We start from the raw sequence: 13,488 nt of genomic DNA, 5'->3' as shown, positions 1-13,488 counted from the left end.
TTTCTCTAGAAAGAAAATTTTGACAAAAATTTCTACGGAAATAAAATTTTAACAAAATTTTCTATAGAAATAAACTTTTGACAAAATTTTCTATAGAAATGAAATCTTGGTAGATTATTTTTGGCTCGAGTGGCAACCATGATTATGAACCGAATAAAATTTGAACAAAATTTTCTATAGAAATAAAATTTTGACAATGATGAAAATTTTATTATGAACCGAATAAAATTTTAACAAAATTTTCTCTAGAAATAAAATTTTGGTAGATTATTTTTGGCTCTAGTGGCAACCATGATTATGAACAGATATGGACCAATTTTTGTGTGATTGGACCAATTTTGGTATGGTTGTTAGAGACCATATACTAACACCACGTTCCTAATTTGAACCGGATCGGATGAATTTTGCTCCTCCAAGAGGCTCCGGAGGTCAAATCTGGAGAACGTTTTATATGGGGGCTATATATAATTATGGACCGATATGGACCAATTCTGGCACGGTGGTTAAAGATCATATACTAACACCATGTTCCAAATTACAACCGGATTGGATGAAATTTGCTTCTCTTTGAGGCTCCGCAACCCAAATCTGGGGATCGGTTTATGTGGGCGCTATATATAATTATGGACCGATGTGGACCAATTTTTGCACGGTTGTTAGAGACCATATACCAAAACCATGTACCAAATTTCAGCCGGGTCGGATGCAATTTGCTTCTCTTTGAGGCTTCGCCCGATGTGGACCAATTTTTGCATGGTTGTTAGAGACCATATACCAACATTATGTACCAAATTTCAGCCGGATCGGATGAAATTTGCTTCTCTTTGAGGCTCCGCAAGCCAAATCTGGGGATCGGTTTATATAGGGGCTATATATAATTATGGACCGATGTGGACCAATTTTTGCATGATTGTTAGAGACCATATACCAACACCATGTAAAAAATTTCAGCCGGATCGAATGAAATTTGCTTCTCTTTTAGGCTCCGCAAGCCAAATCTGGGGATCGGTTTATATGGGGGCTATATATAATTATGGACCGATGTGGACCAATTTTTGCACGGTTGTTAGAGACCATATACCAAAACCATGTACCAAATTTCAGCCGGGTCGGATGCAATTTGCTTCTCTTTGAGGCTTCGCCCGATGTGGACCAATTTTTGCATGATTGTTAGAGACCATATACCAACACCATGTACCAAATTTCAGCTGGATCGGATGAAATATGCTTCTGTTAGAAGCTCCACAAGCCAAATCTGATGGTCCCTTTATATGGGGGCTATACGTAAAAGTGGACCGATATGGCCCATTTTCAATACCATCCGACCTACATCAATAACAACTACTTGTGCCAAGTTTCAAGTCGATAGATTGTTTCGTTCGGAAGTTAGCGTGATTTCAACAGACGGACGGACGGACGGACATGCTTAGATCGACTCAGAATTTCACCACGACCCAGAATATATATACTTTATGGGGTCTTAGAGCAATATTTCGATGTGTTACAAACGGAATGACAAAGTTAATATACCCCCATCCTATGACGGAGGGTATAACAAGTAAGGAATGTCTAAAGTCGGGCGGAGCCGACTATATTATACCCTGCACCACTTTGTAGATCTAAATTTTCGATACCATATCACATCCGTCAAATGTGTTGGGTGCTGAATATATAGATGTTTGTCCCAAATACATACATTTAGATATCACTCGATCTGGACAGAATTTGATAGACTTCTGCAAATTCTATAGACTCAAAGTTTAAGTCGGCTCATGCACTAGGGAGAAACACAATGATAGTAAAAAAATGGGAAAGATTTAAATATGAAGCAATTTTAAGGAAACTTCACAAACTTTTATTTATGATTTATCGCTCGATATATATGTATTAGAAGTAGAGGAAAATTAGAGTAATTTTTACAACTTTTCGACTAAGCAGAGGCGATTTTAAAAGGGAAATGTTCGTATTTTGACCATTTTTGTCGAAATCAGAAAAACATATATATGGGAGCTATACCTAAATCTGAACGGATTTCAACCAAATTTGGCACGCATAGCTACAATACAATCGGGCGAAAGATATATATGGGATCTACATCTAAATCTGAACCGATTTCAATAAAATTTGGCACACTTGACTATAGTACTAATTGTTCTTCTTGTACAAAATTTTAAGCATATTAGGGTAAAACACTGGCTTCTGGGGCCATATAAGTCCATATCGCGCGAAATATATATATATATTGGAGCTTTGTCTAAATCTGCACCGATTTCTTCCGAAATCAATAGGGTTCTATTCTGAGACAAAACACATACTTGTGCCAAATTTGAAGTCGATTGGACTAAATTTGCGACCTAGACTTTGATTACAAAAATGTGTTCACTGACAGACGGACATGGCTATATCGACTCAGCGTTATTGCCTAAGACACCATGTGTCTATGTCGTCTCCTTCTGGGTGTTACAAACATATGCACTAACTTATAATACCCTGTTCCACAGTGTGGCGCAGGGTATAAAAAGTCGATTAAATACGTAACAGGTTAGCTGATAAGTCCCCGGTCTGACACATAGATGGCGTCGCTAGTATTAAATGCATATTATTTGTATACCCTCCACCATAGGATGGGGATATATTAATTTTGTCATTCTGTTTGTAACACATCGAAATATTGCTCTAAGACCCCATAAAGTATATATATTCTGGGTCGTGGTGAAATTCTGAGTCGATCTGAGCATGTCCGTCCGTCCGTCCGTCTGTTGAAATCACGCTAACTTCCGAACGAAACAAGCTATCGACTTGAAACTTGGCACAAGTAGTTGTTATTGATGTAGGTCAAATGGTATCGGACCACTTTTACGTATAGCCCCCATATAAACCGATCCCCAGATTTGGCTTGCAGAGCCTCTTGGAGGAGCAAAATTCATACGATCCGGTTGAAATTTGGTACGTGGTGTTAGTATATGGTCTACAACAAACATGCAAAAATTGATCCATATCGGTTCATATCCCCCATATAAACCGAGGAGCAAAATTCATCCGAAATTTCCAATTGAAATTTGGTACGTGGTGTCAGTATATGGTCTCTAATGACCAAGCAAAAATTGGTCCATGTAGGTCCATAATTATATATAGCCCCCATATAAACCGATCCCGGGATTTGAACTCCGGAGCCTCTTAGGGGAGCAAAATTCATCCGATCCGGTTGAAATTTGGTACGTGGTGTATGTATATTGTCTCTAACAACCATGCAAAAATTGGTTCATATCGGTCCATAATTATATATAGACCCCATATAAACCGATCCCCAGATTTGAACTCCGGAGCCTCTTAGGGGAGCAAAATTCATCCGATCCGGTTGAAATTTGGTACGTGGTGTATGTATATGGTCTCTAACAACCATGCAAAACTGGTCCATATCGGTCTATAATTATATATAGCCCCATATAAAGCGATTCCCAGACTCGGTTTAAATTTGGTATATTGCGCTAGTATATGGCCGCTAACAGCCATGCAAAAATTGGTCCATATCGGTCTATAGTTATATATAGCCAATGGCCAATCACACAAAAATTGGTCCATATCGTCAAAACTAATCTACCACAATTTTATTTCTATAGAAAATTTAGTCAAAACTTTATTTGTCAAAATTTTATTTCTGTAGAAAATTTTGTCAAATATTGTCAAAATTTTATCGCTATAGAAAATTTTATCAAAATGTTATTTCTATAGATAATTTTGTTAAAATTTTATTTCTATTGAAAATTTTGTCAAAATTTTATTTCTATAGAAAATTTTGTCAAAATTTTTTTTCTATAGAAAACTTTGTCAAAATTTTATTTCTATAGAAAATTTTGTCAACATTTTATTTCTATAGAAAATTATGTCAACATTTTATTTCTATAGAAAATTTTGTCGAACTGAATTATAAAGGGTGATTTGTTAAGAGCTTGATAACTTTTTAAAAAAAAAAAACGCATAAAATTTGCAAAATCTCATCGGTTCTTTATTTGAAACGTTAGATTGGTCCATGACATTTACTTTTTGAAGATAATTTCATTTAAATGTTGACCGCGGCTGCGTCTTAGGTGGTCCATTCGGAAAGTCCAATTTTGGGCAACTTTTTCGAGCATTTCGGCCGGAATAGCCCGAATTTCTTCGGAAATGTTGTCTTCCAAAGCTGGAATAGTTGCTGGCTTATTTCTGTAGACTTTAGACTTGACGTAGCCCCACAAAAAATAGTCTAAAGGCGTCAAATCGCATGATCTTGGTGGCCAACTTACCGGTCCATTTCTTGAGATGAATTGTTCTCCGAAGTTTTCCCTCAAAATGGCCATAGAATCGCGAGCTGTGTGACATGTAGCGCCATCTTGTTGAAACCACATGTCAACCAAGTTCAGTTCTTCCATTTTTGGCAACAAAAAGTTTGTTAGCATCGAACGATAGCGATCGCCATTCACCGTAACGTTGCGTCCAACAGCATCTTTGAAAAAATACGGTCCAATGATTCCACCAGCGTACAAACCACACCAAACAGTGCATTTTTCGGGATGCATGGGCAGTTCTTGAACGGCTTCTGGTTGCTCTTCACTCCAAATGCGGCAATTTTGCTTATTTACGTAGCCATTCAACCAGAAATGAGCCTCATCGCTGAACAAAATTTGTCGATAAAAAAGCGGATTTCTGCCAACTTTTCTAGGGCCCATTCACTGAAAATTCGACGTTGTGGCAGATCGTAAGTCTATTCATGATGAAATGTCAAAGCATACTGAGCATCTTTCTCTTTGACACCATGTCTGAAATCCCACGTGATCTGTCAAATACTAATGCATGAAAATCCTAACCTCAAAAGAATCACCCTTTAAACGTATTTAATCAGTCTTTTTTGTTTAATATATCCCACGTATAAACTAACTTACAATTTAGAAGACGGTGTTAAGGATTTTTTTAAGATACCTTGCCATCGGCGCGTGTTACGCAACCCAAGTAATTCGATTGTGGATGACAGTCTTTAGTAGATGTTTCTACGCAATCCATGGTGGAGGGTACATAAGATTCGGTCTGGCCGAACTTACGGCTGTATATACTTGTTATATAGTACCAACCTTCAAATGATTCGTGTCAAAATTTGGCGTCTGTAAGTCAATTAGTTTGTGAGATTGAGCGTCTTTTGTGAAGCAACTTTTGTTATTGTGAAAAAATGGAAAAAAAGGAATTTCGTGTTTTGATAAAATACTGTTTTCTGAAGGGGTAAAATACGGTGGAAGCAAAAACTTGGCTTGATAATGAGTTTCGGAACTCTGCCCCAGGGAAATCAACAATAATTGATTGGTATGCAAAATTCAAGCATGGTAAAATGAGCACGGAGGACGGTGAACGCCCCAAAGAGGTGGTTACCGACGAAAACATAAAAAAATCCACAAAATGATTTTGAATGACCGTAAAATGAAGCTGATTGAGATAGAAAGAAAGACTCAAAAGTCCGCAGGCAAAGTAATGGCCTCTGTTTTTTGGGATGCGCATGGAATATTTTTTATCGATTATCTTGAGAAGGGAAAAACCATCAACAGTGACTACTATATGGCGTTATTGGAGCGTTTGAAGGTCGAAATCCCGGCAAAACGGCCCCATATGAAGAAGAAAAAAGTGTTGTTCCACCAAGACAACGCACCGTGCCACAAGTCATTAAGAACGATGGCAAAAATTCATGAATTGGGCTTCGAATTGCTCCCCCACCCACCGTATTCTCCAGATCTGGCCCCCAGCGACTTTTTCTAGTTCTCAGACTTCAAAAGGATGCTCGCAGGGAAAAAATTTGGCTGCAATGAAGAGGTGATCGCCGAAACTGAGGCCTAAACCGAAGGAGTACTACCAAAATGGTATCAAAAACTTGGAAGGTCGTTATAATCGTTGTATCGCTCTTGAAGGGAACTATGTTGAATAACAAAAACGAATTTTGACAAAAAAATGTGTTTTTCTTTGTTAGGCCGGGGGCTTATCAGTCAACCTGTTATAAGAGTATTATTCAGTTTGACAAAATTATTTAAATAAAATTTTGACAAAATTTTCTATAGAAATAAACTTTTGACAAAATTTTCTATAGTAATAAAATTTTGGTAGATTATTTTTGGCGATATGGACCTACTTTTGTGTGATTGGCGATCGGCTATATATAACTATAGACCGATATGGACCAATTTTTGCATGGCTGTTAGCGGCCATATACTAGCGCAATATACCAAATTTCAACCGAATGGGATGAATTTTGCTCCTCAAAGAGGTTCCGGAGGTCAAATCTAGGGATCGATTTATATGAGGGCTATATAAAGGGTGATTTGTTAAGAGCTTGATAACTTTTTTTTAAAAAAAAACGCATAAAATTTGCAAAATCTCATCGGTTCTTTATTTGAAACATTAGATTGGTCCATGACATTTACTTTTTGAAGATAATTTCATTTAAATGTTGACCGCGGCTGCGTCTTAGGTGGTCCATTCGGAAAGTCCAATTTTGGGCAACTTTTTCGAGCATTTCGTCCGGAATAGCCCGAATTTCTTCGGAAATGTTGTCTTCCAAAGCTGGAATAGTTGCTGGCTTATTTCTGTAGACTTTAGACTTGACGTAGCCCCACAAAAAATAGTCTAAAGGCGTCAAATCGCATGATCTTGGTGGCCAACTTACCGGTCCATTTCTTGAGATGAATTGTTCTCCGAAGTTTTCCCTCAAAATGGCCATAGAATCGCGAGCTGTGTGGCATGTAGCGCCATCTTGTTGAAACCACATGTCAACCAAGTTCAGTTCTTCCATTTTTGGCAACAAAAAGTTTGTTAGCATCGAACGATAGCGATCGCCATTCACCGTAACGTTGCGTCCAACAGCATCTTTGAAAAAATACGGTCCAATGATTCCACCAGCGTACAAACCACACCAAACAGTGCATTTTTCGGGATGCATGGGCAGTTCTTGAACGGCTTCTGGTTGCTCTTCACTCCAAATGCGGCAATTTTGCTTATTTACGTAGCCATTCAACCAGAAATGAGCCTCATCGCTGAACAAAATTTGTCGATAAAAAAGCGGATTTTCTGCCACTGATTTTGGTAATAAAATTCAATGATTTGCAAGCGTTGCTCGTTAGTAAGTCTATTCATGATGAAATGTCAAAGCATACTGAGCATCTTTCTCTTTGACACCATGTCTGAAATCCCACGTGATCTGTCAAATACTAATGCATGAAAATCCTAACCTCAAAAGAATCACCCTTTATAATTATGGATCGATATGAACCAATTTTTGCACGGTTGTTAGAGACCATATACTAACACCACATACCAAAGTTCAACCGGATCGGATGAAGTTTGCTCCTCTAAGAGGCTCCGGAGGTAAAATCTGGGGATCGGTTTATATGGGGCTATACGTAAAGGTGGTCCGATATGGCCCATTTGCAATACCATCAGACCTACATCAGTAACAACTACTTGTGCCAAGTCGAAAGCTTGTTTCGTTCGGAAGTTAGCGTGATTTCCACAGACGGACGGACAGACGGACATAGCTAGATCGACTCAAAATTTCACCACGACCCAGAATATATATACTTTATGGGGGTTTAGACCAATATTTCGATGTGTTACAAACGGAATGACAAAGTTAATATACCCCCATCCTATGTTGGAGGGTATAAAAATTGGTTCTTATAAATCTAGGATATGATCTAGTCTTCATAGGTAGAATTTTTCAACTTGTCTACGGGAAGCGTATTGGTAAAACAGATCTGCTTGGGAGAATATCTGTCATCAAGCCCTCAAGTAACCCGCTACGACGAAGATATTTTCAAAGGGAAAAATTATATTTTATTCATGATGGTGGGTATTTAGGATTCAGCCCGGCCAAACTTAATGCTCTATATACTTGTTAGAAATAATTTGGTGATATTTTGCGTTTATATGGCATAGTTAAAAGCGGAATACCTCATACTAAAATTAGCTGTATATCCCAACGAAAATGTTAAGGATAATAAATCCCTGTGCATGCTAAATAAGGATACATCACAACATTTGTTGGGGCTGATGTGTATGTGTGTGTGTAAGTTTAGATATCTATGTTAGCTTTCGCAATTTCAATACGTGTAAGCCCACATGACGAGTTTTTCCTCTTCAGTTGTTTTCATTTCCCAACAATTACATAACAACAACAACAGCAAGATTGAAATGCAAATGACAATGGTAATGATGATGGTTAGGTTGCTGATGATATACCAAAAAAAATTTGAATTGTTTCCGTCGCTGTTCCATTCTAAAAGCAAGAAAGAAATCCCCCTAAAGTTGTACTCCACATAACAAAGGCAACAAAACCAAGATAAATAAAACTCTGAAAATTCATTATTAAATTTTCATTAAGATTGAAAAGCGCCATCAAACAAGCACATTGTAACAATGACAATGTCGCCACCCGTCAATAGAGAACTTCCTAAAAAAAAAACACAGCATCTCTTTCCTCGTTATTTATTCACTTATGTCGTAATTTCAATGAATTTCAAATGTGTTATGGGAGACAGGGATTTTCTTTAGGACACTGTATCTAACACTGTTATCAAGCACAAGAGGAAATACGACGAAAATAAAGAAATTTATGTAAAATGTACATAGAAACAAGTAAGTAAAGTCTAAAGTCGGGCGGGGCCGACTACATTGTATCCTTCATTGAGTAGACCAAAATTTTTGGCATTATCATATCAAATCCATCATAAAGGTTTATATTGCCATATACATCCCAGCAAAAAAAGTGTCGCCAGAAAAGTAATGAAAATGTTCTTTTTGGATCCGGAAGTGGTGCAAAATTGACGCAGAAGCGATGAATTTAACATTGGCTTGTCATAGGACGGAAGTCCTCCATTTCAACAGTCGTTGCACTGAATTTGCATCACTTCTTTAGGTGTGATCTGAATTCAATATTTTGGATGTAAATTAAAAATTCTGTGATATTTTGTCAAATAAATAATTTTTATAATTTTTTTTTTATAATTTTAATGGATTCTAACGTTTGTCGGAAACGTTTGACTACAAATATTTCCAAAAATTCACAATTTTTTCAGATTGGAATTCGGATTTTTTTTCGACAAAATTTAAATGATTTCAACCATTTTATGAATTCTTACTCTGTTTTTAACCTATTTGAAACAAAAAAAGTTAAAATTATCCATTAAAACTATGAAAAAACCAAGTTATAAAAAATTGAATTAAAAGAACTTCCTTGGTAGTTAAAATAAAGACCATCATTGGGAGTGCATCTTCTGGAAGTGCTTTTAAAGTTGTGCCCTTGGAAGAACTTCCAAATTTTTTTGCCGGGATGTAATTAGATATGTGATTTGGGCAAAATTTTAATCGGCTAACGCCCTGGAACGAAATATAATATTGTAAAGAAATGGGTAATTAACGTTAAAGTGCATTTATTATTTATCGAGCGATACATTTGTATTAGAGACATAAGTAAATTTGAGGCATTCTTAAAATTTTTGCGACTTAGCACAGACGATTTACCTTGGTTTTGACGCAATAATTGGCCAAATCGGGCGACAAGCACGGTTGCCACAGTTGGTAGAATTCTACCAAAATTGGTTGATTTTTACTGTTTGGTAGATTGGTAGAATTCTTGATGTTTTGACAGATTTTGCAAAATATTCTTCTCCAACTATTAGGTACTTCATAAAAAGAAATAACATTTTGACAAAATTTTCTATAGACATAAAATTTTGACAAAAATTTCTATAGAAATAAAATTTTGACAAAAATTTCTATAGAAATAAAATTTTGACAAAATTTTATATAGAAATAAAATTTTGACAAAAGTTTCTTTGGAAATACAATTTTGACAAAATTTTCTATAGAAATAAAATTTTTGAAAAAAAAAAATTCTATAGAAATAAAATTTTGACAAAGTTTTATATAAAAATAACATTTTGACAAAAATTTCTATAGAAGTAAAATGTTGACAATATTTTCTATCGAAATAAAATGTTGACAAAATTTTCTATTGAAATAAAATTTTTGAAAAAAATTCTATAGAAGTAAAATTTTGACAAAATTTTATGTAAAAATAACATTTTGACTAATTTGTCTATAGAAGTAAAATTTTGACAATATTTTCTATCGAAATAAAATGTCGACAAAATTTTCTATAGAAATAAAATTTTGACAAAATTTTCTATAGAAATAAAATGTTGACAAAATTTTCTATTAAAATAAAATTTTGACAAAAATTTCTATAGAAATACTATGTTGACAACATTTTTTATAGAAATAAAATTTTGACAAAATTTTATATAAAAACATTATTTTGACAAAATTTTATATAAAAACAACATTTTGACAAAATTTTCTATAGGAGTAATATTTTGACAATATTTTCTATCGAAATAAAATTTTGACAATATTTTCTATCGAAATAAAATGTTGACAACATTTTCTATAGAAATAAAATTTTGAAAAATGTTCTATAGAACAAAAATTTTGACAAAATTTTCTATAGAAATAAAATTTTTGAAAAAAAATTCTATAGAAATAAAATTTTGACAAAATTTTATAAAAAAATAACATTTTGACAAAATTTTCTATAGAAGTAAAATTTTGACAATATTTTCTATCGAAATAAAATGTTGAAAAAATTTTCTATAGAAATAAAATTTTGACAAAAATTTCTATAGCAATAAAATTTTGAGAATATTTTTTATAGAAATCAAATTTTGGAAAAATTTTCTATAGAAATAAAATTTTGACAAAATGTTCTATAGAAATAAAATTTTCTATAGAAAAAAAAAATTCTATAAAAATAAAATGTTGACAAAATTTTCTATAGAAATAAAATTTTGAAAAATGTTCTATAGAACAAAAATTTTGACAAAATTTTCTACAGAAATAAAATTTTGACGAAATTTTCTATAGAAATAAAATTTTTGAAAAAAAAAATTCTATAGAAATAAAATTTTGACAAAATTTTATAAAAAAATAACATTTTGACAAAATTTTCTATAGAAGTAAAATTTTGACAATATTTTCTATAGAAATAAATTTTTGAAAAAATTTTCCATAGAAATAAAATTTTGACAAAATTTTATATTAAAATAATATTTTGACAAAATTTTCTATCGAAATAGTTTTGCAAAATTTTCTATCGAAATAAAATTTTGACAATATTTTCTATCGAAATAATTTTGCAAAATTTTCTATCTAAATAAAATTTTGACAATATGTTCTACCGAAATAAAATGTTAACAAAATTTTCTATAGAAATAAAATTTTGAGAAAATTTTCTATCGAAACGTTAACAAAATTTTCTATAGAAATAACATTTTGAGAAAATTTTCTACAGAAATAAAATTTTGACAAAATTTTCTATAGAAATAAAATTTTGACAAAAATTTCTATAGCAATAAAATTTTGAGAATATTTTTTATAGAAATAAAATTTTGGAAAAATTTTCTATAGAAATAAAATTTTGACAAAATGTTCTAAAGAAATAAAATTTTCTATAGAAAAAAAAATTAAAAAAATTTTCTATAAAAATAAAATGTTGACAAAATTTTCTATAGAAATAAAATTTTGAGAAAATTTTCAATCGAAATAAAATTTTGACAAAAATTTCGGATGTTCGAAATTTTAAGGAGCTCGGTTCATAAACACGTCAATTATGATTAGATCGGTGACAAATATATGTGGCTGTTGTAACCGATTTGTTTCAAAATCAATAGCGATTTTCTTAGAAACGAAGAAAGACAGACGGACATCGCTATATAAACGATGTGTCTGAGCCTGGTACCTCTTGGCATTACATTCAAATTCACGTTACATACAAATACAAATGAACTTATTATATAGCAAACATTGTTCTTTTAATACAATTTCTTTCGTCTTTCAATTTCAAATTTTCAGTTCAAATTTTTATCACAAAGACATTGGTTTATTTCAAAATTTTTGGGTTTTACCGTAACTAAAAAATTTAATGAAATAAAAACAAAAAAATTAAATAAAATAAAAAACATAGCACTTTACTTTGTTGCATTACCTATCAACCACTCTGTATATTGGATATTAGCTATGATTATTTCACCTGAATTTTTACCCAACTGATGTGACAGTGTACGTCGAAATCGGGAAATACATATGCATTGCAAGTTCTTCTGTACCGAAGAGTTTAAGTCTTGTGCTGTATTTTTGCCAAACTCAAAGCTCAAAATTAAAAAAGTATATACGGCCGTAAGTTCGGCCAGGCCGAATCTTATGTACCCCTCACCATGGATTGCGTAGAAACTTCTGCTAAAGCCTATAATCCACAATGGAATTACTTGGGTTGTGTTAACACTTGCCGATGGCAAGGTATATTAAAACTTCTTAACACCGCGTTCTCAATTTTAAGTTAGTCCATACGGGGTATATATTAAACAAAAAAAGGCCGATTAAAAACGTAAATAATTAAGTTTGTCAAAATTTTCTGTAGAAATAAAATTTTGACAAAATTTTCTATAGAAATAAAATTTGACAAAATTTTCTATAGAAATAAAATTTTGATAAAATTTTCTATAGAAATACAATTTTGTATAGTAATAAAATTTTGACAAAATTTTCTATAGAAATAAAATTTTGGTTGATTATTTTTGGGGATCGGCTATATATAACTATAGGCCGATATGGGTCAATTTTGGCATGGTTGTTCGCGGCCATATACTAGCGCAATGTACCAAATTTTACCACGTACCAAATTTCAACCGGATCGGGTGAATTTAGCTCTTCCAAGGGGCTCCGGAGGTCAAATATGGGGATCGGTTTATATGGGGGCTACATATAATTATGGACCGATATGGACCAATTCCTGCATGGTTGTCAGAGAATATATACTAACATCAGGTACCAAATTTCAACCGGATCGGATGAATTTTGCTCATCCGTGAGGCTCCGGAGGTCAAAGCTGGGGACCGGTTTATATGGGGGCTACATATAATTATGGACCGATATGGACCAATTCCTGCGTGGTTGTCAGAGACTATATACTAACACCACGTACCAAATTTCAACAGAATCGGATGAATTTTGCTCATCCAAGAGGCTCCGGAGGCCAAATCTGGGGACCGGTTTATATGAGGGCTATAGATAATTATAGACCGATGTGAACCAATTTTCGCATAGTTGGTAGAGACCATATAGTTACACCATGTACTAAATTTCAGCCGGATCGGATGAAATTTGCTTCTCTTAGAGACTTTGCAAGACTATTTATAATTATGGACCGATTTGGACCAATTTTTGCATGGTTGTGAGAAACCATAAATAGTAACACTATTTACCGAATTTAATCCGGATCGGATGAATTTTGCTCCTCCAAGAGGCTCCGCAAGTCAAATCTGAGCGTCGGTTTATATGGGGGCTATCCGTAAAAATGGTCCGATATGACCCATTTGCAATACTATCTGACATACTTCAATAACAACTACTTGTCCCAAGTTT

The 13,488-nt window shown here is 33.7% G+C and overlaps 1 protein-coding gene across 1 annotated transcript in view; it reads left to right on the top strand.

Moving 5' to 3' along the window:
* LOC142235716 (uncharacterized) overlaps positions 1 to 13,488 on the top strand; it is a 428,189-nt gene that overhangs the window by 152,667 nt on the left and 262,034 nt on the right. The window lies entirely within an intron of this gene.

The sequence above is a fragment of the Haematobia irritans genome, chromosome 4 (assembly GCF_050003625.1).
Source record: "Haematobia irritans isolate KBUSLIRL chromosome 4, ASM5000362v1, whole genome shotgun sequence".
Taxonomy (NCBI): Eukaryota; Metazoa; Arthropoda; class Insecta; order Diptera; family Muscidae; genus Haematobia; species Haematobia irritans.
The sequence above is the reverse complement of the archived record's forward strand: the minus strand, read 5'-3'. Positions and strand labels throughout refer to the sequence as shown.